Source organism: Sus scrofa, chromosome 15, assembly GCF_054392235.1.
Source record: "Sus scrofa isolate SSC_HxYL_T2T_F1_AM1 chromosome 15, Sscrofa_HxYL_maternal_Yorkshire_Landrace_v2.0, whole genome shotgun sequence".
NCBI lineage: Eukaryota > Metazoa > Chordata > Mammalia > Artiodactyla > Suidae > Sus > Sus scrofa.
The window spans coordinates 65,604,770-65,631,556 of record NC_139397.1 but is presented as its reverse complement, the minus strand read 5'-3'; the positions used below and the strand labels follow the sequence as shown (position 1 = coordinate 65,631,556).

Here is a 26,787-nt window from a genome sequence, read left to right as displayed (position 1 = left end):
ATATGTCTCGAATAGGTGACTGAAAAAGTGCAAAATTAAAAGTCTTATGAATAAACTATACTTCAATTAAAAATAAAGTGAGAAATACCTAAAAGAGTTTCTTTTTGAAGATAACTAACTGTACCTTCCCATTATGATTATGAAGACCTATAAGTATTTTTTCAACTAGAGACCTGACTTGAGTTATGTATATACATCTGGGAGCAAAGAAAGTTGATAAGGATGGCACCTCAGGACAAACAGTATGTTCTTGCCTCTCATAAGTTGATTGTTAAGGTGTCTTAACAAGTCAGGAGAATAGACATGGGCTAGTTCTGTCAAGGAATGGTCATTGGGTATTTTAATTTCAAAGGATTTGACTAATCCAGAATTATCTGAATCTAACCAAATATCCCCAAACCAAGTGTGAGGATTGCATTCTTTGGCAATTAATTCTCTCCCATATTTAGGTAATTGGGTTAGTGAGACTGTGAATTCAACTCACCCTATAATTCACCCAATGATCGAATTTTATTTCATTTATTTACTTTACTACATTAGCATTTAGCTGTCAAAGAGAAGAAAGTCTTATGGTTTGATGGTATTTGATTATGGCTTAAGCTAAGAATTCCAAAATATTAGCTTATAATGTTTTCCTTTAAATGCAGATAAAAACACATTTGGGGGAGGGATTGTCACATGTCAGTCTATCGCTAAATCTTCCTTTAATAGGTACTTCCTTCCAGGTGATAGTATCTCAATAAACTATTTTAATAACTGTTTTGATCCTATATCCCTTGGATCATCAACATTCTATTTTATAATAATATCTAGATCTCATTTCCTTGAAACTCAAGCAGACAAGAAAATCAATAATTACATCTTATATATTCAGTTGACTCTTGAACTGTGCAGGAGTTCAGGGCACTAATCCTCATGCAGTTGAAAATCTGCATATAATAGAAAAGTCAGCCCTCCATATATGTGGTTCCTCTACATTCGCCGTTCTGTTTCTGTGGGTTCAATCAACTGATTGTGTAGTGTTTACCATTGAAAAAAATCCATACATTAAATGGACCCAAGCAATTCAAACCTATGCTGTCAAGGGTCAACTGTAATACTTGAGATTCCAGTGGAATGAAACTAAAAATGTTTTGGATTTTTTTAAGCAGAAGGGGACTTATTATGTGGAACAGGTACTTATGGTATCTTTGGAGTGCTGGAGGAGTAGGATCTGCCCATCTTCCCCAGGAAGGACTAATGAATACAACTGCTAAGGTAATTCACCACAGAGCAGCTACTCAAGTATAGTGTATATTCCAGATTTGAATCCAGAGTGATGTATTTTAAATGTGATACAACCATTCTACAAGAGTTAATTTTTTGGACTGGTAATATTATTCAAAATTATGAGAAAAATAAAAGCTTTTTGTCTTTGAACAATTTAGGAATTATTTAAGGAATAAATATAAGTAGTCTGACTCTAAAATGTCTGAAGGTACATAGATGAGACTTTTCCCTTTGGTCTTTTGTTGCAAGACTTGGTGTTAAGCTCAAGAAGAAAGAGCCCAGTGCAGGATTATGATCCTTGTTTATTCTCTCTTGCTTGTTCCTCTTAATTCTCCACTCAGTATTATATTCATAAGCCCATGGTCTCATGCAAATTTTTCTCTTGGCCTCCACAAGTCAAAGTGAGTTTGCTAATTGGAAATATGGTTTTTCCTTTGTTATAACTCTGGGGAGTTTTATTATAATTGGGTTGCATCAAACCTATTAGATCAAAGTGGAGAGAAGTGACATCTGTATAAGCGAGGTGTCTATGGTCTCTTGACGTCTCTAATTTCACAAGAGATTCATCTCAGAAGAAGGAGATAATAAGTAATACATTACAGCATTGTTTCACTCTCCAAGCCTAACTTCGCTCAGAGGGTAATAACAGAGGATAGTACTGGGGGTGTGAGTGGAGTTTTGGTCTCTTCTACCCATTTGTTATCTATCTCTAAGGTAGGAATAGAGCTCATTGTCAGTAGAAATTGCTTTACTTTCTTAGCAAAGAAGAGGACATGAAGTCTTTGCCCTAATTTCTTTCTCATCAATGTATGAAGAAATCATTCTAACAATGTGTTCCACTGATCTAATGAAAAAAAAAAACAGAAATCTTTTAGTCATCTGGAACTAGATATAAGGTATTAACAAAGAGGTATTACTATTTCTTCCACTGCCAATTGTTCTTGCATCATTCTGTTTTAACATCTCCCACTAAGAGAAGCCAACTTGATCCACTTTCATAGTCATAAAATTCTTTGTTTTTCTCATATTTGTAAATCTCTGCATTTTTTATGGCCATCTGTTCATTTTCCGTTTCCCGGGATACAGAGTAGAGTTCAATCCCAGATCTTCTTTTTTTTTTTTTTTTTTTTTTTTGCCTCTTTCCTTTCATTCAAGCAAATTCTATTTTTTTTAAACTCCTGGAAGACTCCAGGACCTAATAGCATTCCATCTGAAGTGATAGCCACTTATTTCTCTTATATACCATCAAGATTTTCTTCCCTATCATCCCATGTCCCACTTCTCATTAACACGGCTCCAGATTTCACTCACACTGGTGTAACAATTTCTGTCAATCTTCCTTCAGTAATTATCTTAATTCTCACAGAAAGCTCTTTTTATCCTAAAAGTTCAGAGACCCATTCTGTGGAAATTATTGTGATTTCTTTTCAAGCTTTCATGTTGTTTTGTTCTCAGCTTTCTGGCTAACTAGGAAAAGAATTTTAAAGCCAGAATATTGTATGATTAAGACAGGGCTGGGCATTGTAAATCAACTTAATAAAAAAATTAAAAATAAAATAAAATAAGCTTCTATTAAAAAAAATATATAGGGACTTGGCAAATACTCTCAAAGCAATTTTTGTCCTTTCACTTCTAAGACACATTGCCCAAATATTCCACTATTTTATTCTATTCACAAATTTCTGTGACAGATCCTTTTTAGCTCTCCTTAAAAATCTGTGGTTCTCAAACAACAAATCAATTATTGTATATTTATTAAAAGAATAAGTGCCTCACACTTAGGATATGGCATAGTGTTGCCATTACGCTTGAGTGTTCTGAAGTAAGAAACCCAGGGGTTTTAATCTCTTTCTGTCAAATGATTGTGTAAAAGTATCTTAATCAGGGCTGCTAATCCACATGGCTGCAGTCAACCCCCTTACCATTTCAGTGGCTTAATACAATAAAAGTATTTACTTTCGGCTCTCAAAATCCTGCCCAGACGCTCCTTATTGGGTGCCTTTCTTGGGTGTCTTTGCCCACATGGTGACTGAGGGTTCCATGCTTCTACCATCTGATGACCTCTTGCATCACATATGCACTCTTTGGAATAGCTGTATTCACCTGGCTGACAAGTGTGTAGTGAAACATAAAACATCACACAGAACATTTTAGAGTAAAGGGAAGAACATCATTTCCATTCACTTTCTATTAGATAGAACCAGAAATATGGCCCAAGCTGCCTGCAAGGATATTGGGAAATGTAGTCTTCCATATTCTGAGGATTAAATGGCTGATATTGGGAAAGTGCCTTTATTGAAATTTCTTCAAATGTAAGATAGAGTGAATAGCAATACTTATTTTATAGGTTGGTGTGAGCATGTCCAACCACAGGAAGTGCATGATAAATGTAAATTATTATACTTGGAATGGTAGTACTGTGGCTTTTGAGACCAAACCTCATTTGCAGCAACCTCAAAAAACTTGAAATATTGGGAATTCCAGAGAGTGAAAGGGACCTGAGACAGCAATTTGTCATTTACAGCCACGGAAGAAGAGGTAAAGAGGGCCCGCTGCACCTGCCAACTCAACAAAAGAAATCTACAGATTTGTGAACAGAACGATCTAAAAATTAAAAATTTTCAGTTTTTATTATCAGTTATTTTCCATTTAAGCTAAGACAAGAGGAGCTTTTAACCTGGTATCTTTCTATTCCTGCAAGACCAGTTTGCAGGAGAGTACCGTGAAATTGTATGTAAATAAATGTGCCTAAGTTTAAATTCATTTTTCCTGAGGAGAGGGTCCCTAGTTTCATTGCCTTTTAAACAAGCTGTCTCATCAAAATCAAAAGCAATTGGTCTGCAAGGAGTAACTAGTGTTTAAAATTTACTATATAATGGCTGGGATTCAGCTAATTACTTGAGGGCCTCTATTTTGACAGGAGAAAGTAAGAAGACATTAGTCAAAAGGTAAGAGAGAATACTTACCAGCTGTCTCCTGTGTCCATCCCCTACACCTGCCCCAATTGTGTTGAAAACTACATCTGTGGAAATGATGTCTTTATTTTGCACTTTTTAAGGGGGCTTTTTTTTTCTGACATTTTTTTAAACAAGGGGCATTACATTTCTAGACTTCCAGTTTTGCCATGACTTTTGTCTTTCAAAACTTTGCTTCAGTGATTTTCACGTGCTGCTACACTGTTGGAGCCCATTTTCTTTAATTGAATTATATTGACTAGATGCTACCACAGCCTCTGTTCATCTTTCAGAACATTCTGGACTCTCTTCTTATGCTACAAGTTTTGATCAACTGGAGCTCACTTCTCTGTGCCATTGCTAAGTGGACTTTCTATTTTAAGTAGTAGCGAACACCTCTGGTCCTTTACCTGCTAGCTTTCCTCCTACCTCCAGTAGGCCTGTTACAGTGATGTTTCCTGTGGATGTTTGCAGGTGCCAGGCAGACAATGACCTTATATATTGAAAGAATTTCACCAAATCCAGGGTTCATATCAGGTTTAGACTCTATTGGTTATATAGTTGACATTGACAAAGGTGATCAAATCCTATTTTCCAGTATCCAGTATAGGATAAAGATTTCTGATTTTAACTGGATAATACAGATGCCTAGAGACAGCTTTGTAGAGATTTTACTGAGCAGAAAGGCAAAATATGTCATTCAAAAAATACTGACACCCCCCCCCAATTTTGCTCTCATCTATCTTGCTTTGTTCTCTTGCCCTCCTTACTTCCTCCCCCAAGCTTCCCCTCTCAGCAAATGTCACTACCATGCAGCCAAGTGCTGAAGCTGGAAACCTTCAAGTCATGCTTAATGGCGTGTTTTGCACTTCCCTACACGCATAGCCATTAACAAGTCCTCCTATTTCTACCTTCAATGTATATTTCAAATTTGTCCACATGACACCATCTCCATTGACATTTCCTTCTCCACATCCTGTTATTTCAGTAAGTCTGTGACCTTCTAGTTGGCCTGTTTTTATCTGCTTTTGCCCACTCAAATCCATTCTTCATGCCAAAGCAATATGTAAACCAGAGGACAGCAGTGCCTGTTTAAAGCACCATAGTAGCCATCATTGCATATAAAATAAAATCTAAACTCCTGTTGGTCTGCAGAGCCCTGATCACCTTCGATCTCATCTTGCTACTTTACGCTTAGTTTACTAAACTTCTTTACATTTCTAGAAGATGCCAGGTTCATTGTTACACATGCTATTCTTCCTGCCTGGGATGTTCTCCCCCATAATTCCCTGGATGTCCCCTTTCATCCGGGTGTCTCATCTTGCTCTTCTCAGAGATGATCTCCCTGACCACCCCAAGGATGCTTCTGGTCCTCTTTATCTCATTCTCTTGTGTATTTCATTTTTAATCCTTAGAACAATCTGTAACTTTGCTTACCTTATTTTTTCTTTTCTTCTTCTTTTGCCTATCATCATGTGAGACCATCCATTCTTTGAGTATAGCGACCATTATTGTCTTAATTTTATTTTTTTTTGGGAAAGGCACAATATACATTTTTGGGGTAGGTGGCAGGTTTAACAAGTAAGAGAACTTACATACAAGGCTTGTCTTGGATGGACACAAGACAAGTAGATCTTTGCACCCACCTGCCAGAATCTTGTGTACACAGAGGTCTTAACTGGATTTAGTCACAGTCACATAGTCAGTCCAGATAGTCTCAACAACACATGCTCTCTCAAGGCTGCATCCTTAAAAACAGCTCTGCCTGTGGAACAGTGGGCAGAACATACACTTCAGGGACGGAAGGAGACTGATGATCCTCTAATTGCCTGGGTCCAGATCCCAGGTTAACTAGCAGTCATGTCCTCTGGATGACCTCCTTCAACAATGGCTTAAACTATGTTGCCATTGCATTGCTTGAGAGGAGCAATGACTGTATATATTATATGACTGAACCAAAAGCTAATTTTTTTGCATCCTGATCTCAAACACATTCTCTAAACTTCCTAGCCCTTAGTTAACAGGAGTGGGATAAGAGTCAAGAAGGAGCATAACAGAAATGATACTTTTCCATTCACTCATGGAACAGATTTTTGTCCTGTGTTTAGTATGTACCCAAAGCAGTGCTAGATGCTAGAGATTCAAAGGTCAGAGACATATTGTCTTTATATTATTTCTCATGTCTTCAGGAAGTACACAAACAATTCAAAAGAAGTTTCCGCTATAACCAAAGACTTGTAGAAATATAAAATTGCAATAGCGGGACACCTGAGGAGAAACATGTGCCAGGAGAGCACCTTGTCAGGGGGAGAAAAGGAAGGGCGTCAGAAAAGAAGTCATGTGTGCAGAAGTGGAGGGACCATGACAGTACAAGAAAATAAGGGAAGGATGGTGCCACGAGCATGTTGAGCAGAAGCCCCTTTGGTGTGAGGTGCGCTGGAGGGGTGTGTACAGACCAGAGGCAAGAACCATAAGACTTTAGCATTTAAGTGTTTTGTCAGGTCAGGGCTGGGAGACAGAAGACAGGAGAAGGCAGGACTCAGAACTGACCTGATCAGAACTGATGTTTTCAAGGAATCTATCTTTTGCCTAAGGGAATCTATCTTTTGCCTAAGTCAACGTTGTGGTAGTCAGGGGAGGTCATCAATAGCTTTGGATGGAATTTTATTGAAGTGAAGTGAATGGATATTTGAAGGTATGAAGTCAAGGAGGGAATTGAGAGTTAATAAAAGGACATATGGTGTAATTAAGAATCTATTAAACATAAATCTATTATTTAGTAATCAATGCCAGGGGTAGCAAACTGAAATAATTTAAACAAATTAACCAAGTAATTGTATATGGAGAAAATTAATTCTGATTGTGTTGGCTTGAGTGCCATGCTCATTGCATCTACTTCAACCTTAAGTTGTCCAAGTGTCCACTAATTAGGCCAAATCATAATCAATAAGAGAGTCTTCTGGTGTGCACTAAATATAATGGGTCATAGTGTAGCTGATCTGGCTTTTAAGACAGGTCGTGGTACTTAACTGAACATGCTTCCTTCTACAAGAGAGGCTCCTCAGACTTAAACATATGGATCTTATACTTTACCTCTCTGTCATATGGAACATTCCAAATCTATAGCTTACAGGGTGTTTTTTTTTTTTCCCATAAAAGTTCTTGAAAGGAAGGACATAGTATAGCTACAATTTGAATTGAACATGGAGAAAAGGATTATATTCTCTCTTTCTAAATAAATAGACTCTCCCATATTTTCTTTTGACCCCACCACAGTCCACACGTGACTTTAAATGCATTGCCCTTTATGCATATAGAATTGAATCCTTACCCAAAATGGACAAAAGCATGCTGCATCTCCAAAACCTCCTATCTCTTTTTCTGTTAGATAAAATGTATCAGATCTAAATTCTTTTGCCATCACTTGCCACAGATAATAGCATGTTCCCATGCTGAAGTCAGTATAAAAGTTTATGATGTTATTGACTTCACACAGCTCTATCAGACCTCAGTATTATTGATTTAATGACTCTTTCCTTTTTCTTTCTTTTTTTTTTTAAATTCAACTCCACAGTTATCCTTTGGTTTATTAGAGTGCCAGTGCTCAGAGCTTTTTATTACATATCTACAGACTTGTTTCTAAGGATGCCTGCCCATAAATTACTCATCGTTCAAATGCAGAGCCAGAATATAATAAATATCAAGAGATTGGAAAAATAGGCCTAGGTAGCGCTCAAATTTCTTCTTGCTTTCTGCCTGTTGAGTATGTTTCCCAGTAAATTTTTTTTTTAAGAAATTTAAAGGAAAATGTCACCTGGCATGTGGTATATCTGTATCTCATAGCAGATGGCCTGGTTCTGCATGGGGAGAAGGATGAAATGCCACATGCATGGCTGGATGGAAGGATTTTGAGCAAGTGGCATTCCTGGGAAGCTAGCCGGCAGGCTCTGACATTAACGGTTTTATTAAGTTCAGCTGTGGGCTGGAGCAGCCTTGGCTTCCAATGTATGGTCGTGTTTTAATGGCTGTCCCTCTGGTTCATGCAGGGTGGTGTGAAAAGTAATTGTAGCGGGTGGCAAGATTGATAGGTTTGAGGCGAATGGGGAGATAATGTGCTTTATTTCAAACTTTTTCATTTACTCAATAAGAAGAGGAAACATGGATGAATTACTCAAAGAATAGGATTTGCTTTTTAAAAGAAAATTATCTGAGACAGGTGACACTTGCCCCATTTCGAGAATTCTTTAAATTTATAGCTCCAATGAATCCCACATTGAATACTAAAATTGCACATCCTACCACGAAGTCAGAGTCAGAAAGAAAGTGAGTTTGCAAATACTCTGGCCTCAAAAGGAGCCTGGCATGCATTAGCAGCATGACATTTATGAATATTGGGATGTCATCTACAAACCCCAGGAGTGTTTTTTTCTCTTGCTTCTATTTCACATGGCTCTACAAAGGGATGAAATGAAACAATATGATTAGAGTTTGTTGTACACTGTTTACCTGTTTACCACATTATGTAGTTGAACCTGTTTTCTTTCTGAAGAGGTTGTTCTCATGTTTTTGAATTGCGTCATTTCAAGGCAGCCTTGGGTGACAATGGAATGTGCTTTCAGCAACATCCTGCCTGTTTGCTCCACTCATTTCCCCAAAGAACTGTAAACAACTTCCAAGGACTTCAGCATAGTCCTCTGATTACTATAAATCGATGTTTGCTGATTCCCAGCTATAGGATCCTCGTGCCCTATGAGGCTGGAGGAAAGGAGAGTCTGCCATGATGGGTTGATAATTGGGGGTGTATATAATGGTGAATTTTAAATTCTTTCCCTCTGCTTGACATCAAACACCACTAACACAAAATCATGTCTATATCTCGATGCCACCAAACTTTTGTCCACACAATACTAAAGTAACAATATATTCAATCCATACACTTATGTGCACAAGGAAAAACCCCAATAACATTTACTATTGGGCTAGTGATGTTAGAGCCATGTCAACAAAACCTAAGATAAATTTGTGTTATTATGTATAATGAAGAAATGTAGAAGGCAGTCAAAAGCTACATTTAAGTATGTAAGTTTATGCAAATTTAGTTCTTCTTCTCCATGCCTCACAATTGTTTTTGTCTTTTTTCCTGTTTTCTTATCCTTTCTTAAAGCACAGCTTCTCACATTAGTAATTTTAAAATTATGACAAAGGACACAGTTTCCAAAATGTTTATGTTGTTTTCTTCCTAAAGTAGAACAATAATTATTTCCAAGGCAATGATAGTTAGATTTAAATAAACCTTAATGGGTATAGATGAACTGCAGTGCACACATTACAGCTAACAGCCAAAGTGCCTTCAGTATACTGTGTGCTGAATTACATTTTAAATGACCTATTTTCTGAGTTTTGAGAAACAAGCATTTTCCCACATTACCACACTATATTTTTCTATATTTTACTCCATTCTTTAGTGAGGCAAAAATATCCTGTGGCTAACCATGTTCAAATGGAAAAAGAAATTAGAAATATAAATAACAGAACAGAATTTGGAGCTTTGGAAAAAGAAAAAGATCATTTTACTATATATGGTAAACTCTTTTTTTTTAAATTTCTCCCAAGAAAATTGCCTAGACACTTAACTCATATAATTTCACATTATTTATGATTCCTGAGAAGAGGTGACTGTCCTCAAAACCGAATCTATTGAATTAAATCGTAAAGCCGCTGACTGTCTTGGCCTCTGAAAAAGAGAGTTGTGTGTTCTTTGGCACCTCCCCACTCCATAGTACTTCTTTTAAGCACCTTGGCAATAACATCTTATTTTTAACTTGAATTCACCTTCCCCTCACTTTCTCTATCGGGCGGGTATTTGTTTGCTGCACTGTTACAAAGATGCCCTTTTCTGGACACTTTGGCAGGAAATGAAATTGACTTACAGGTAGATAGATGGATAGATGATAGATAGATAGATAGATAGATAGATAGATAGATAGATAGATGATAGATAGATAGGATATTGACAAGAAATGTAGAGTGATATTGATTTTTTTTTAAATTCATGCTTGACTTCAAGTTCATTGCTAATTTTGATGATCTCTAAAAATAACCTAACTGGTATCGCAATATAAAAACTAGGAGTTGGAGTTGAACTGCCAAAAAGAAAAAAAGAGTGGGGTTAACACTTGGATACCCTTCAGGGATGCTCAGACGTATGTCATGGGAATGTGGCTCCCTGCCTAGAATAGATCAAGAGAGCTCATCTTTACACCCTCTGAATCTTCTAGTTTATTATTGCCATCATAAACATAACTTCCTTTGATCCTCATAATACTCCTGTGAGATCTTTGGCACCCAGTGATGCTTGTAAAAATATTAAAAACAGGAATTGCCCTTGTACCAAATTAATCAGAACAGAGGATGAATCAAACAGCATCCAAAGCCTGTAGTAGACATGAATCCTTTAGTTGCTAACTGTGAAATGTGCAGGGGTTCTGTAGGAAAGGACTAGATGAGTGCAGGCACTGATGGGGGGTGGGGCTGACCATCCAAGAGGCTCAGGGCAGTGGCTTTTCATCAACCAAGATGGAAGCATTTCATCGTTTTAACAATAGTACATTGTAGTGAATCCTGAATAAGTTATCTGCCCATTAATTCTATTATCTGTACTATTTTTTGTATGTCAGTGAGAAAGACAATATATTACTGCTTAAATATCACCCGTTTAAGAGTTTTGAGTTGTATTCTAACCCCAGTGCCATCACAAAACAAATACTGCATCTTTGGTCAAAGAAGTCACTCTTGGGTTAGTTTCTTTTCCTATAAAATAAAAATCATAATATTTGCCTTGGGTATATAAAATAATGGTTGTGAAAGTTAATAACTAATGATATTCAATATGTACTGGCCATATGGAGAATTTCTTGAAGGAATAACTCATTTAAGTTTCATAATATTCCGATGATATAGATGCTAATATTTTCTCCATTTTATAGATGAAAGAACCAGAATACAAAGTGAAGAAATTGTCTAAGATCACATACATGGAAAATTGCAGGACATGGATATGAATCTAGGCACTTGATGCTAGAGTCCTCAGTCTTAACCCCTATGCTCCAATGCTGCTTTTTCTTTATAAGAAAGCCTTTTGCAGAAAACATCCTAGGTGCATAAAAAACACTGTCATTTTCAATATTGTTTTTTCATCATTACTTTTAGTTGATTTTTACAACCAGAAACAGACACCAAGAATATTCCCAGTCCCTCTAAAAATAATTGTCAGTCCAATTTAGAGGTTTGGCTTTGAGAAGTATTTTTGATTACAGAATCTGTAGGAGTACAATTGCTACACTCAGTTTTTATCTGTGGATTGTTGCTATGGCTGTATGTTGAGTTCATTTATCGTAGAATAAGTGCTTTGCTTCATAGAATATAAACAAGCATATTGAACCAGCATACTTTTTTCATCAAGAATCTCTGATTAAGTATCGATGCATAATCATCAGGCTCTACAATGATAATAATAGTGAAAATTTAACATGTGAATGTTTACCATGTATTGAAAACTGTGCTAAGCATTTGAATGCTTTATTTCATTCAGTCTTCCTGAAAAGACCCTAAGGTAATTTTACTATTGATAATTTACCAATAAAAAAAACTAAGACATAAACAGTTGAATTAATATATGCAAGGTAGGAGTTGACTCCAGTTCTGCCCACAAAAATGCTGGTTCCTAGGAATTCCCTGGTAGCTTAACAGCTAAGGATTCAGCATTGTCACTGCTGTGGTGCCAGTTTAATCCTTGGCCAGCTGCATGCCTCTTTTTTTATAGCCAAAAACAAACAAACAAACACACAAAGTTTCTAATTACAAAGCTATATATATGTCCGACTAGATATCTACTGCCTATAAACTAAGAGTATACAAAACATTTTAAAAAATATATTCAGTGAAGAAGCCTGGTCTAAACAAGGAGCTATCAGCAGAGTAGCCCCAGCATTAGTTAAAATTATCTTCCTAAAATTAAATTATTTTTTAAAAGCCCTGTAATGAAGGAGATTAGGTTTCTGGAGAAATAAACCATTCTAAAATTCATCTGTAAAGCTGCTTTAGGAGAAAACTTGTTTAATAAAGAAAAACATGATTGAAGAGCAGGCTCATGATCCGAGTCGGAGGACCTGAAGGACGGTGATCTCACCTCCATCAAGAACATATCAAACCACAACTGCATATAGAACAACTCTAGCTGACAGTGACCTGAAGACTAGCAAGATGGTTCTTCTACAACAATGGCTGTAAAGGGAGATCTGCATGGAGACTGATGGAAAGGGAGAAGCTATTTATTTGGGCCCCATACCCCAATAAGGAATCCAGAAGAGGAAGGGACATCCCGGGATCTGGGATGCCCTCCCTGGAAAACCAGAGGTTTGAGCCACATATTGGAGACTTCAGCCCCAGGGTACCACACTGACTGGGAAGATGAGCTCTCTAGCTGTTTTGAAGACCAGTGGAGCTTAGGGGATGGTGGTAATCCTCTGATATTTTTTTTGAAGGGGGGTGCTTCAATACCAATTTAATTTCAGTGCTATACAAAACCTTACTCCAACATGGTTCCCATACACTCTGCCTTCCTTTATACTATTATGGTAACACAAATTACATCTTTATATATTATGAATTTACCAACACAGTTATATAATTATTTTTATGCCATTGCATTTTAAAATTTTATTATTATTAAAGCATAATTGATTTACAATGTTTCATCAAGTTCTGTTGTATAACAAAGTGACCCAATCATACACATTTCCTTGTGCTGTACAGTAGGATCCCATTATCCATCCATTCCAAATATAACAGTTTGCATCCCCAAAACCCCCAAAATGCCCATTCATCCCACTTCCTCCCCTTTCCTCCCCACCCCAGAAACTCCAGTTCTGCTCTTCTTGGCCATCATCTGGTCATTTTTTTGGTTCACTTTGTTTGTTTGTTTGTTATTTTTAGATATGATCAGCTTTTCCATATTTTAGATTCCACAAATAAGTGATATCATATTGTATTTGTCTTTTTATTTCTGGCTTACTTCACTTAATATGAGATTCTCTTGTTCCATCCATGTTGCTGTGAATGGTATTAGCTTGTCTTCTTTATGAATGAGTAATATTCCATTGTATATATATATACACCACATCTTCTTAATCCATTCATCTGTCAATGGACATTTAAGTTCTTTCCATGTCTGTCTTGGCTATTGTGAATAGTGCTGCTATGAACATAGGGGTGCATGTATCCTTTCCAGTGAAAGTTTTGTCTGGATATATGCCCAGCAGTGGAATTGCTGGATCATATGGTAGTTCTATATTTAGTTTCCTGAGGTACCTCCATACTGTTTTCCATAGTGGTTTTGCCAATTTATATTCCCACCAACAGTTTTCTCCATACTCTCTCCAGCATTTATTATTTGTTGACTTGTTAATGATGGCCATTCTGACAGGTGTGAGGTGGTACCTCATTTTAGTTTTGATTTGCATTTCTCTAATAATTAGTGACATTAAGCATTTTTTCATATGCCTATTGGCCATCCATATGTCTTCTTTGGAGAAATGTTAGGTTCTCTGCCCATTTTTCAATTGGGTTGTTTTTTGTTGTTGCTGTTGTTGAGTTGCTTGAGTTATTTACATATTTTGGAGATTAGGCCCTTGTCTGTTGCATTGTTGGCAAAGCTACATGCAAAAGAATGAAAGTAGAACATTATCACCATATACCAAAATAAACTCAAAATGGATTAAAGACCTAAATATAAGGGCAGACACTATAAAACTCCTAGGGGAAAACATAGGCAGAACCCTCTTTGACATAAATCACAGCAATATCTTGTTTGATCCATCTCCTAGAATAATGACAATAAATACACAAATAAACCAATGGGATCTAATCAAACTGAAAAGCTTTTGCACAGAAAATGAAACCATTAAAAAAACAAAAAGACAATCCACAGAATGCAAGCCTCAGATCTTGAAGAGCACCTGCGCGGATTGTCTCACTGCTAGTCCCAGCACGGAGGAAACAGATTGAAAACTGCCTGGGCCCTTGGCAGGAGTGTCAGAAACACCCCAATGTGCCCTTGGCTTGCACTAGGCTCTTGATACAACCCCTCTTTCTCCAGCACTGCTCCCCACTAAGGGTAAGGCTGCTGTTGCCAAGGACACATTTACAGAGAACAGAGCTGGCCAGGCCAGGGCCCTGCCTCTGACCAGTCACTGCCAGCACCCACATCCTTGCACACCTTTGGGAGGGAGAGGGACTAGTTTAATGCAGGTCCAACAACTCCAGCACCAACCCAGCTATTAACAAAGGGAAAAGCTTATAGGGGTAGGAGGATGAAACCAGCACAGAAGCACAAGCCCAGGCCTCCAACCCATGTAGAAACTGCCATCACACCCAGCAAGAAACCTAGCTCCCTAAGGGCATCTATCTGCTCCAACGCCTCCACTGGACCCCCAGCTCAGATAGGGTGGTGACTGCCTTGGAGCCTAGAAGCTCTGGCTGGCACTTAGCTCTGGCTCCAGCCCCTCTATCTCCAGAGCTACCTTCCACCAGGACAGTGGCTGCCAGCCCACCCAGGGGGATACAGCCATGGTCACTTCAGACCCAGTTCTCCCATGAGAGTTCCTGGCCCGATGCAGAGAGAATGTAAATATCAGAGGAACTGAAACCCGTTTCTTTTGATAATTTATGCTTGAAAATAATTCACTGTAATTCTAATTTATAATTTACCAAGAACTTGATCATTTCGAGGTACAAGGATAAAACTGAGTTTTAGACATGCCTGGGGCCAGATTTGGGCTTGGGGTGACCCTACGTATTAGTAATAATCCTTTGGCAAGAATCAAAAAATAAATCTGTTTGATTTAACCAGTCAAGAAATAGTTTTGGACTTATCTGTACCTAAAAGCTGAAGGGTTAGGTCTGAATTTGGAGAAATCTTAATGTGGCTTCCTTACAAATTTACCAAGATTTTAGTGGTTTATCTTACTTCAATTTTAGCTCTATTCCCAGAAGTTATACCATTCTTCTCAGCCTTTCTCTGTAGTTTCCTCCCTTCCTTCCTTTCTTTCTTCCTTCCTTTTCCTCCCTTTCTCTTTCTCTTTCTTTCTCTCTTTTCTTTCTCTCTTTCTTTCTTTCTCTCTTCCTTTCTTTCTTTCTTTCTTTCTTTCTTTCTTTCTTTCTCTCTTTTCTTTCTTTCTTTCTCTCTCTCTCTCTCTCTCCCTCTTTCTTTCTTTCTTTCTTTCTTTCTTTCTTTCTTTCTTTCTTTCTCTCTTTCTCTCTTTCTCTCTTTCTCTCTTTCTTTTTCTTTTTTGGCTGCACCCGCAGCATGCGGAATTCCCCAGGCCAGGGATCCAGGAATCAAACCCAAGCCACAGCAGTGACAACACCAGATCCTTAATCCACTGCACCACAGGGAACTCCTAGTAAGATATCTTCTGTCTGTTTTTTGGTTTTGTCTTTTTAGGGCCACACCCATGGCATATGGAGATACCCAAGCCAGGGGTTAAATCAGAGCTATAGGTGCTGGCCTATACCACAGCTACAGCAATGCATGATCTGAGCCACATCTACAATCTACTCCACAGCTCACGGCAACACCAGGTCCTTAACCCTCCGAGCAAGACCAGGGATCAAACCCGCAATCTCAGGGATACTAGTCAGGTTTGTTAACCACTGAGCCACCACAGGAACTCCAACTCCTAGTCAGATATCTTTTTGAGGGTTTTGTTACTCATATGAGTTTTGTTTTGTTTTTTTTTTCTTGAAAAATATCTGGGTAATTTTTTTGTCTTAATAAGTTATTCTATTTTTATTACCAACTGTGCTCCCTGAAAATTAGTCTGATTTATAGTGAATATCCTGACAAACTCTTTAGGCTGTAATAGTCTCATTTATAGAAAATAAAATCACTAAGTATGCTTTCACGAAGCTCTTTCTGGTGCAAAACTTAAAAGTTAAATCATATTTTTATGTATCAAAATTATCCATGTTCTTGTTCTGATATTTTTTGATTATCTTTGGGCCAGTTGTTTTGCTACACTTTAATGTTATATGTAAGCATTATTTACTTTCCTATGTTTTTTGAGGCAGTACAAATCATTAATTAGGTTCTCAGTTGATTGAAAGTCACAAGGCAGACAAGGATGAAGCAAGTTTGAAAAGAATGTCCTTTATTGGTGTGTCAATGACTCAGTTTTAACCTTTTTGACCTTTGAATCACTGAATTATGAAATCATTGTGAACACTAGCCCAGTCCTCCATAATGACATATTTTCCCCATCCCCACTCTTGCCCTACACACAATTCCACCAACATAGGTTATAGTTGTGTCTATACCCCCTGGGAAGTGTACACATATTTAACAAGAAATACAAGCACGAGCCATGTTCAAGGCACTCTACTGGCCAGCGGTGAGCACAAGGATGAATGAGGGTGATACAATGGTAACTCAGCAGCAGCATGAGGATGTTATTAATCCCCTTAGAGCTGGAAGGGCAAATAAATATGCCTTAAAAAAAGAAAGATAATGGGTATATAATACTAGAGATCAGGATAGCTCCTGTCCTAAACACATAATCTCTGCTACATCACTTAACCTCTCTGGATAGTATTTATTTATTCAAGAGGATAGAAACTGGTTTTTTTGTTCATTTGTTTTTTCCATCTGTACATTCCCATTACCTAGCATGCTCCATGGTGGGTCTCCCCCGCCCCTCAAACACACAGGTAGGTAAAGAAAGATTTCTCAAGTTGTGTTTGTTATTGAAATGAGTGCCTTTGTGCACAGGTTGACCTCTAAATGCTTTTTCAGCACTAGCATTCCAGATTCTAAGAGAATTTGGCCTGCCTCTGTGTTACTGCGTTATCTTCATATTCGTGAGGAGAGAAGGCCCAGACACTAGGAGCAGAATGATAATTCATGATTAACAGGAACACCACCTGTCTGAAGATGTCCTTCCTGAGAAAGGTCGGCTGTTGCTCTAAGTCAATAGACTTCTCTGGCAAAGTGAAAGTGCTGGGTTATCCTTTCTCTCCTCCTTCCAATTTTTTTTCCTTTTGTACTGTTGCCTTTGCAAATGTTGATTTGCGAAAACGTGAAAGGTCAGAAGTAAGCATGTTGAAAAGAAATGGAGGCAATTCTTTTTCATTTGTATGTATTCAGGCAAAAAAGATTGAGAAACCGATCCACATTATTGAACTGTGGGCTGGCGCTTGGAGACCTGATGTTGCCACCTTCTTGGATAAAAGACTAGAGCAACAGAGGGAAGTTATACCAAAGGTCACTCAGAATACTGATTTAGAGGCATCAGAAGAAAATGAGTGAACATTAGGTGGTCCTGTGATATGTTAACTGGAGGGCAGTCACACACAGGCAAATAGAATTTAGGTCCCTAGAAGTTCCTGCCTGGAAAGGTGAGTGGAGACAGGAGAAAAAAAAAAAAAATGGAGATAATTATACACAAGACAATCAAGGGAAAAAAAAACTGTTTCAGTCCTGGGAAACATTTAAGTTCAGCCCAAATAAGATGAAGGCCCTTAAAAATCTGAATAGGAACATACCTATAAATAAGAAAAGAAAAATGTAGGGACCTGCCTAACCTCACATGAAACCATCCCTACATGGGGTTAAGGATCACCAAACTGGTCTTACAGATAGATGTTAGAGCATCTGAGGTGATGATGGCTCTTTGCTGATGCTTTACATTCTTAATTCTTTACCTCTTCAAGGTATAGCTTTATTTCTACTTTATTCTGCCACTTAAATAGAGACAAAAGTAGGTGCTAACTAGATTCATTGGAGTATATATGTACTGAGGCTATGTTGATGAATTCTTTCATTTACTCATAGACCCCTTTGCTTAACTTGCAAGTTGAAATACGTTGATACAGAAGTAAGTTAGATAATAGTTGCCAGGTTTAGGAATTTTTGTTGAGTAAATAGTATATAAACTACACATACTTATATACACAGGTATACTCATTCACATAAATGTCCACTTTTAATTTTGCCAGAAATTAAAAATAAACAGTATTAGGATTACCATTTTGACTCATCAGGTTAAGGACCTGACATTATCTCTATGTGATGCAAGTTTGATCCCTGGCTTCACTCAGTGTGTTAAGGATCTGGTGTTGCCATGACTGTGGCATAGACCACAGATGCAGCTCCAATTTGACCCCTAACTTGGGAATTTCCATATGCCGCAAGTGTGGCCATTTAAAAAAAAAAAAAAAAAAAAAAAGCAAAGCAGTATCATTTGGTTTTTTTTTATCATTTTTAATGGAATATATGACACAAAACATAGGAAGAATATGCTCTAGAATAAATCACAGTTGTAAATTTAATAAACTTGAATTATAAAAAATTCATTAAGTTGATCCTACTTTGTCATGCCACACACATTTGAAAAAATTAATTATGGGTTGACAGCAGTCCTTGGATTGGAATATTATGACTTAAGACCTATCACCTGTGACCTAAGACCTATGGCTTAAGTATTCAGGATAAATATAACCCCTCTTTCTGTTTCTGTGTGTGCATGTGTTTCCTTTTTTCTATGCTTCTCTCGACCTTTTTCTTCTACTCCTTTTTTTCCTTCTCATCTGCCCTTGCCTTAGGATGTAATGGCCATAACATACCTTTGTTCTTGCACCTTAAGGCTATCATGGAAGCTGAAAACTGGATTAAAAGCTTTTCTCAAGTTGTTTAAATATATCTTATCTAGGTGGCCCATCCCATTAAGCAATGAAACTCACTTTCTGTGCTGGACAGGAAAAGACTAAATGAAAAGTACTTGGGGTAGAGAGAAGGAAGTGCTCAGGGCTGAGAACAGGACTAAAGAGCTAAGAATAAAGTTGGGGTGAGGGTGTGGGGCATTCAGAACGTGAAGCATCAGAAAACTAAGAACTGACACCAAAATCTGGGCAAAATGCTATTAATGGTAGAGAAGAAGCGTACATCCCTAGTATATCCCTAGTATATCTCGGGATATACTAGGGCTGAGGTGAAGGCAATTCAGAGTAATAGACTTGGGCCATGATTATTTACACCTATTATCTGAGAATTCTCAAAGTCTCAGGTACTATTGCTTAGTCTCATTTCCAACAATGGTATCTTCATATCTCAGACACCATAAAACTAGCGGTATCTCCTGGAATCAAAATGTCTAGGTATAAATTCTCCCACATTTCCAATTAGTGCATATTACCTTTTGCTTCCTAAGAGATAAAATAGGATATTAAGAAAGTATTATTTTATTTCTTATATAACTATTTAACTTGTTAAGGAAGTATTAAAGGATTCTCGCATAACTGTATGATCCTGCTCATCATTCATTGCCTTCCAAATCACATTAAAGGGAAATGAGCCCCAAAGCATTGGCTATATTTTTATTTTAATTTGGTTTACTAAGCTTTTTATGATTTTTAAACATTCAGAAGAGACAAGAGTTTTCCTAAGCTAATTTTCTTCAACACAGTGATTATTTTCCACTGCTTTTTAGAATGTTCCATATAGATGTCTTATGAGCACAGCAATACTATCTCAACCTGGTCCATGCCCCACTTTCCCCTATTTCCCTATTTCAGTGAATACTACCACTGTTCTTTTAATCACCTGTAAATGAAAGTTTACACTTCACTTGAACTGTTCACTCTTTCTCACTCCCAGCCCACATTATTTGTTGTGATGTATGCTTGATTCTGGTTTGGTAGCATCATTTCAATTACCTTCTGTCTCTATCTTTTATCTACTTTGAGACTAATTTAAGCTATGATTCCCACTGATTTTTTTTTTTATCAATTTTGAACATATATGCCTCTGACCTCAGTGTGTCCTCACTGCCTATAAGACAAGCTCAAAGTTATCAGCCTAATGCTTAATACCTTTTTGACCTGGTTTTATCTTCCCCTTCCAATTTACTTGACTTGGTGATTCTCATCACCACACAAACATGCTTACAGTGTTTCACCTTAAAAAATGTAAAAGAAAGGAAAATCAGATCTGGATCCCGCTCCCTCTTGTAAAAACTGCCCCATTACTTCTATTCCTTCTAGATCCTCTTAAAAGGTTTTATACCTATTGTTTCTATTTTTATCTTTACATGCTCTCTTAAACACAATCCAGTCCAGTTTTGCCCTAACCACACCCCCAAACCTGCTTGGCTAGATACCATCCTGTCATTTTTTAATATTCATTTAACTTGATCTGTCAAAAGCATTGGACATAGTCAACTACTTTCTCCCTCTTGGAACACTTTCCCTTGGCTTCTATGCATTCCTGATTTTTCTTCATATTTCTGGTCTCTCTTAGATTATTTTCACTGGCCTTTCTTTATGCCTCCAGATCCAGCTATTGAAGATCTCTAGGCTGAGTCCTTCTCGCTTTTTTCTTCTTCACCCACACCCACTCCTTTAGATGGCTTTACACAGTTTCATGGCTTTACAAGCCATTCACATTGTATTTACATCTCAAGTTTAGACCTCTCCCCTAAACTTCAGAATTATATATCTAACTACCTGATTAACACCACCACTTGATATCTCATATTCATATCAAAAATAACACATCCAAAATTGAGTTCCTGATATTTTCCTGTCAAAAACATAACATGAAACCAAAAGTAATTCCTTTCTCAGTCTTCCCACATCACCTGTTCATCTTTTAGTTGCCAAAGCTGAAAACCTAGAAGTCAAATTTGAAACTTTTCTTTCCTTCATCCATCTCATCCTTAGCCTATAACCAGGATCTGACCATTTCCCCCACCATCATCTTGGCCCATTCAGCATCTTCTCTTTTTTGGATTATTGGTCTAACATCCTAACTGATCTTCCCATTTCTGTTCTTGTCTCCTGCTCTCTTCTCTCAACTCAGTGGAGAGATTTATCATTGGAAAATGCAGATTGAATCAAGCTCCTCTTCTGGTTAAAACCCTCCAGTGGCTTCAGACTGAATTATGCCTCTGGGTTTTCTGGGTCTCCAGCTTGCAGACGACAGATTGTGGGAATTCTCAGCTTCCATAACCAACTGGAAAGAAAGAAAGAAGAAAGAAAGAAAGAAAGAGAGGAAGGAAGGGTGAAAGGAAGGAAGGAAGAGGGAGGAAGGAAGGGTGAAAGGAAGGAATGAAGGAAAAAAGAAGGACAGAAAGAGAAAGAAAGAAGTGAGGAAGGAAGGGAATGAGGGAATGAGGGAATGAGGGAAGGAGAAAGGGAAAAGGAAGGAAAAAGAAAAAGAAAAATATGTAATTGGTTCTGTTCCTGGAGAACATGACCAGTGCAATACATATGACAACACTTATTAAATTATATGTTAATTTTCAGTTTATTGTATGTCAATTATGTTTCAATAAAGCTGTTTTTTTTTTAAACGAGAACCAATTTAAAAAAAAAAAAAAAAAAAAGCCCTCCAGTGCCTTCTTAATTGTGTCAGTAAAAATCAGTGCACTTACTATATTCTCTAAACCCTACATGCATTGTTGCCTGGTTACCTTGTTCCCCTCATCTCAGACCGCTATCCAACCATATTACCCTACTGTTCCTGGCTTGTTCCCACTTTAGGTCCTTGGTACAGGAGGCCTTTCCTCCCTTCACTCACACATCCAGTAAGACTAGTGCAGGCTTTGATTCAAAATTCACTTTCTCAGAGTTCCCATCATGGCTCATGGGTAAATGAACCCTACTAATATCCATGAGGATGCTGGTTTGATCCCTGACCTTGCTCAGTGTGTTAAGGATCCAACGTTGCCGTGAGCTGTGGTGGAGGTTGCAGACTCAGGGCAGATCCAGCGTTGCTGTGGCTGTGGCGTAGGTCAGCAGCAGCAGCTCCGATGTGACCCCTAGCCTGGGAAACTCCATATGCCAAGGGTGCAGTCCTAAAAAAAAAAAAATAAATTCATTTTCTCAATGAGGCTCCCATGCAACTCTCATTCAAACATTTCATGTTTCTATCATTTTAGTTCCTTTTCTTGATATATATTTTTCTATAACATGTATTTTTATCTTGTATAACCTCTTACATATTATTTGTCGCCTCATAGAATGATGTCAAGGGGTTTTGTCCAATACCTAGAACACACAGTAAATTTTGAATCGTTAATTATTGAATGAATAAATATACTTTCCACTACTTTTCAGCCTTTGCTTCTGAAAAATATAGATGATGTTCCCAGATGCACATTATCCTCTTTTTGCCCTTCTTTAGTTTGGCAGCCTTTTCCTCTGCCTTGAATGTCTTTTGTCCTTTCTCTAAATCTCCTCAAACCCAAATTTTATAAACACTTCATTTCTTTTCTAAAAGTTTCCATTGTCTGCAGCTGCTTTTCAGTATCTTTTTAACCTAAGAGTATTTGGCTTTATTCTGATTCTTGTCACAGTTTTACCACACTTGGAAGTAATCTCTCACCTTCTGAACAACCATGACATCCCTCCAAAATGTCCATCCCCCACTGGTGGTAAGTTATCCCTCTTTTATTTATTTTGAATAAATTTATTTTTAATAAATTTTATTATTATTATTATTGTTGTTGTTTTTATTTTATCCCTCTTTATTTATTTTTAATAAATTTATTTATTTTTTGGTGTCACACCTCAGCATATGGAAGTTCCTGGAACAGGGGTTGAATTGACGCTTCAGCTGCACCCTAAGCCACAGCCATGGTAACACCAGGTCTGAGTCACATCTGTGACTTACACCACAGCTTACAGTAATGGTGGACTCTTAACCCCCTGAATGAGGCCAGAGATCGAACCTGCATGCTCACTGAGACAGCGTCAGGTTCTTAACGCACTGAACTACAATGGAGACTCCTAGTTATCCCCTTTCATTCTCAGTCTGAACACTGTATATAAAGTCAATTTTATTGTCATTAGTCCTGATACACTTTGAATCCCTTGCCATGGTAGGTATTATATCATTTGTCCCTATTTCTCCTTGATATTTTTTAATCATTCTTTTTATTTCTTTCAATTTTTTTTGGCAACTTAAAGTTATAGAAGGCTCTGAGGAGTTTCACGTGTTTTTATTTTTTAGATGCCTCCTTTTTTTTCCCCCTCCTTGCTGTGTCTTCCATTGCAGTAATTTTTCATTGAAATGGTTTAAGTTGTGGTCTTTGGAGACCTGGGGTTTTGCAGAGTTTCATGTTGTAGAGATAAAAGGGGAAGTCAAGAAGATGGAATTCCTAGATCATGTCTATGTCCACAACTCTAGCCCTCATATCTGTTTCTGCTATACCTGTCGGATATGTTGGGATTATACACCTACACATGTGTGCACACAGACAGGGACATGTTTTCTTTGACAAAATGACTCTGTTCTTAAAGATATTTTTAAACCCCGAATATATGGCCACTCATCAGCACAAGAGTTTTCAGTTTCCAATTTCCTTTTGAACCACACTCCAGAGCACATTTATATTCCCTTTTCAACTTTATGAGCTCCAAGTTATGGTCATTGTCTAGATTTAGGTTCTTCTAAATAAAATCATAGATAGTAGAGTTTCAAGGATGCCTTTTGAACTTCCTGTACAACATCCTGTTTTTTTACAGATGACAAAACTAGCCCCTAAGAGGGACTAATTTGTTCACATTCACGCTGCCACTTAGTACAAAAGTCAAAAGATCAAAATTAGAAATGGGTTTCAAAAAGAATGCACATTTTATCCTCTACCTTGCCAAAATAACCAGTATTTTCTTTTTCCTTAGGTTACTCTGAAATATTACTCAGTCTACTGAGCAGTGAAAGTTGACTCAAGGTAAATGAGGAATTTACTAAATATTCTATTTTTAACAGGCTTAGGTTCCTAGCAACTATTGTTGTAGTAGATTTCTACTCCTGTTTAATCTACTCAAGGTGCAGGTTTCTGATCTACATTATGGTAATAGGATGGCAAGGAGATAATAAGAAAGAACTAAAGAACAAAAACTGTGAAGATGAATCATATAGGAGATATGTGAGGAATAAATACCTCTCAGCTCCAGAAGAATCAAAATTATGTAAAATGATCATCAGGGTCTCATTGAAAGATCATGGACTTTAGAAACATTACACATATGCTTAATTTCCTGCTCTGTCATCTGCTGTTGTGACCTTGGACCAGCTACTTAATATTTCTGAGCTTTGGTTTCTCATCAAATATTAAAATGGCAGCAATAATAGTATTGTTGTATAGATTGAATTAGATAAATTATGTAAGAGACACTGCCTCAGAGTAGTCTCTAAATAAATGGTAGATTTTAGTAATTGAGTAACAACATAACTCGACTAATAGTGTAAAATTATCAGAGAGCATACTGCATTATTAATGTGACTTCTGATGTTAGACACACAGACTGAAATTTTTTTTTCTTAACTAAAGAATTGTTGATTTACAATGTTGTGTTAAGGAGAATAATATGAGAAAAAGAATGTATATATCTGTATAACCAGGTCACTTTGCTGTACAACGGAAATTGACAGAACATTGTAAATCAACTATATTAAAAAACAAAACAAAACAAAACAATGTTGTGCCAATTTCTGCTGTATAGCAAAGTGACCCAGAGACTGGAGACTGAATTCTCTGACCTGACTCTGCCATCAGTGATCACACCAATGCTATTATTTGTGATGAAACTCTGAAGATCCCTAATACCACCCAGTGTAATAGCTGCCTCCACTAGTTTTAATGGTGAGGTGCCTGGCACATGCCCTGTAACAAATTTTGGTTTTCTCTATTTTGGAGATGATATAAGTATGCCATCTATAATTTAATATTTCTTGCTTGCATTGCTCATACAGATCTTCTGATGATGTATGACTATGTTTTATTTTACTGGTTTAGTTTAAGCACAAGGAACAAACAGACAAGTCTACTTTTACCACTAGTTCTTCTGAGCCAGTATCAAATGCCTTGGTGAGACTAATGTGTTTTATATGCAGATTCCTGGAAGGAAGGTGAGTGGCTGACCTCCTGTTCCACTGCCTGGAATCTCCTCGGACTCTGGAACAGAGAATTTAAAATATTAATGCTTTGAATAATAAATTAGAGCTTAAAGTAAATGAGGTATGAGCATAACCATTTTAATTAGTTTTAGGCACAATTTAATGATTGTTTGGCCATTAACGCCAGTAAACATAAAAATGCATGGGAACAAGATGTATGAGTTCCTTGTTACTTAGCTTTGTTTTAACTGAAGACTTTGAAAAGATGTATATCATTTTAATTTTGGTTCCAGAGGCTTTTATGTAAATTAATTGCATTGGAGAATTGGCAAGAACATTTTATTCAATTTGGAACAGCAGTGATTATAAGCTTTACATTAATATAACAACAATTTAACAATGGCTGATAGATGGGCCACAGCCATGCAATTATCAGAAGTGAGCCACTCTCTTGATCTCTAATTAGGTCTATAAGCAAATAGAGTTTTGCCAGCACTAATTGCTGTATTAAAGCTGGTAGTGAGGTAACAAGTGAGTCCACGTTAAGGTAGTCAGCATAGGGTGCTGTATATCCAGAGATTTTTCCCATTTTTTGACTTAATCAGATATGCAATTAAATTATATATGTTGTGGAAATAGACATTTAACTGAATTGGAAAGCAGTCGCCTCCTGGCTCAATACAACCATATGTCTTGTTAACTGTAGACACCAGTGCTTCAAGTCTAAAGGATAAGCATTAGGTTAAGTGTTTTCCCACCCTCCTTACGGCCTGCTCAGATGCCTGTCCTCCTCTAATAGCTTCAACTCTAATAGGACCTAGAATGCCTAGTGCTACATGCCAGACAAATACGTTGGTCGACGGAGGAGGATGAATAATCTTTGATTTGTTGCTGCACATTAGTAGGGATTAAAAAGCACTCAAAGGGGATTTGGAAGGCATTTGAGCACCAGGCTAGATATTGTGGGACCCATTTTAAAGAAGGCAGGAAATCCCTTTATTTTTTTCAGGCTTTGACTAAAAGCTTGGCCCATTATGAGACAAAGGCTATTTGCCTTATTTTATTTTTTTTTTCGCCAGCGTATTCTAATGTGCACATCAACAACATTTAAAGGGAAAAGTTTTTAGTTTAGGCATCAGGTTGATTTCAAGCTAGATCTGGAAAAGGCAGTTTTCTAAGGAAGCGTCCCTAAGAAGTCAACTCAGAGAGAAATGATCACATAATTTTTAGAAGGGAAATTACTTCTGGAAATACTCCTCCAACTGAAAAATAAATAAGTCCTCCCCACCCTTATTTGAAATGGAAATTTATGTGCATGTGTGTCCATGATAAAGAACTTAATATAATTCTATCAGGGAATAATTTCAAATCTTTGACCTGCTCTTTTGTATCCCAAGCAGTGACCATTGGAAGAAATAATGTTCAGAGGTCACAAAGGGCAAAATTTGAGAGCAGGAGATAACTACTGTGCAAACCATAATTTTGCATGTGAAATATTAATGCCATCATTTAGAGAGGTACCTAGAAAACATAGAAGATATATATAGATATACAGATATGTGTGTGTGTGTATATATATATATGTATATAATGACAGATATATAACTG

At 37.3% G+C, this 26,787-nt stretch overlaps 1 long non-coding RNA gene across 4 annotated transcripts in view; it reads left to right on the top strand.

Moving 5' to 3' along the window:
• LOC102162238 (uncharacterized) overlaps window positions 1-26,787 on the top strand; it is an 81,799-nt gene that overhangs the window by 28,642 nt on the left and 26,370 nt on the right. For 2 of the 4 annotated variants that reach the window (XR_014830097.1, XR_308034.4), the window contains exons 2-3: window positions 22,634-22,711; window positions 23,961-24,010. This is a non-coding gene — a long non-coding RNA (uncharacterized LOC102162238). Of the gene's footprint in view, window positions 1-22,633; window positions 22,712-23,960; window positions 24,011-25,176; window positions 25,307-26,787 lie in introns of those variants that run through there. The other 2 variants (XR_014830098.1, XR_001301409.3) reach the window with 2 other exon arrangements.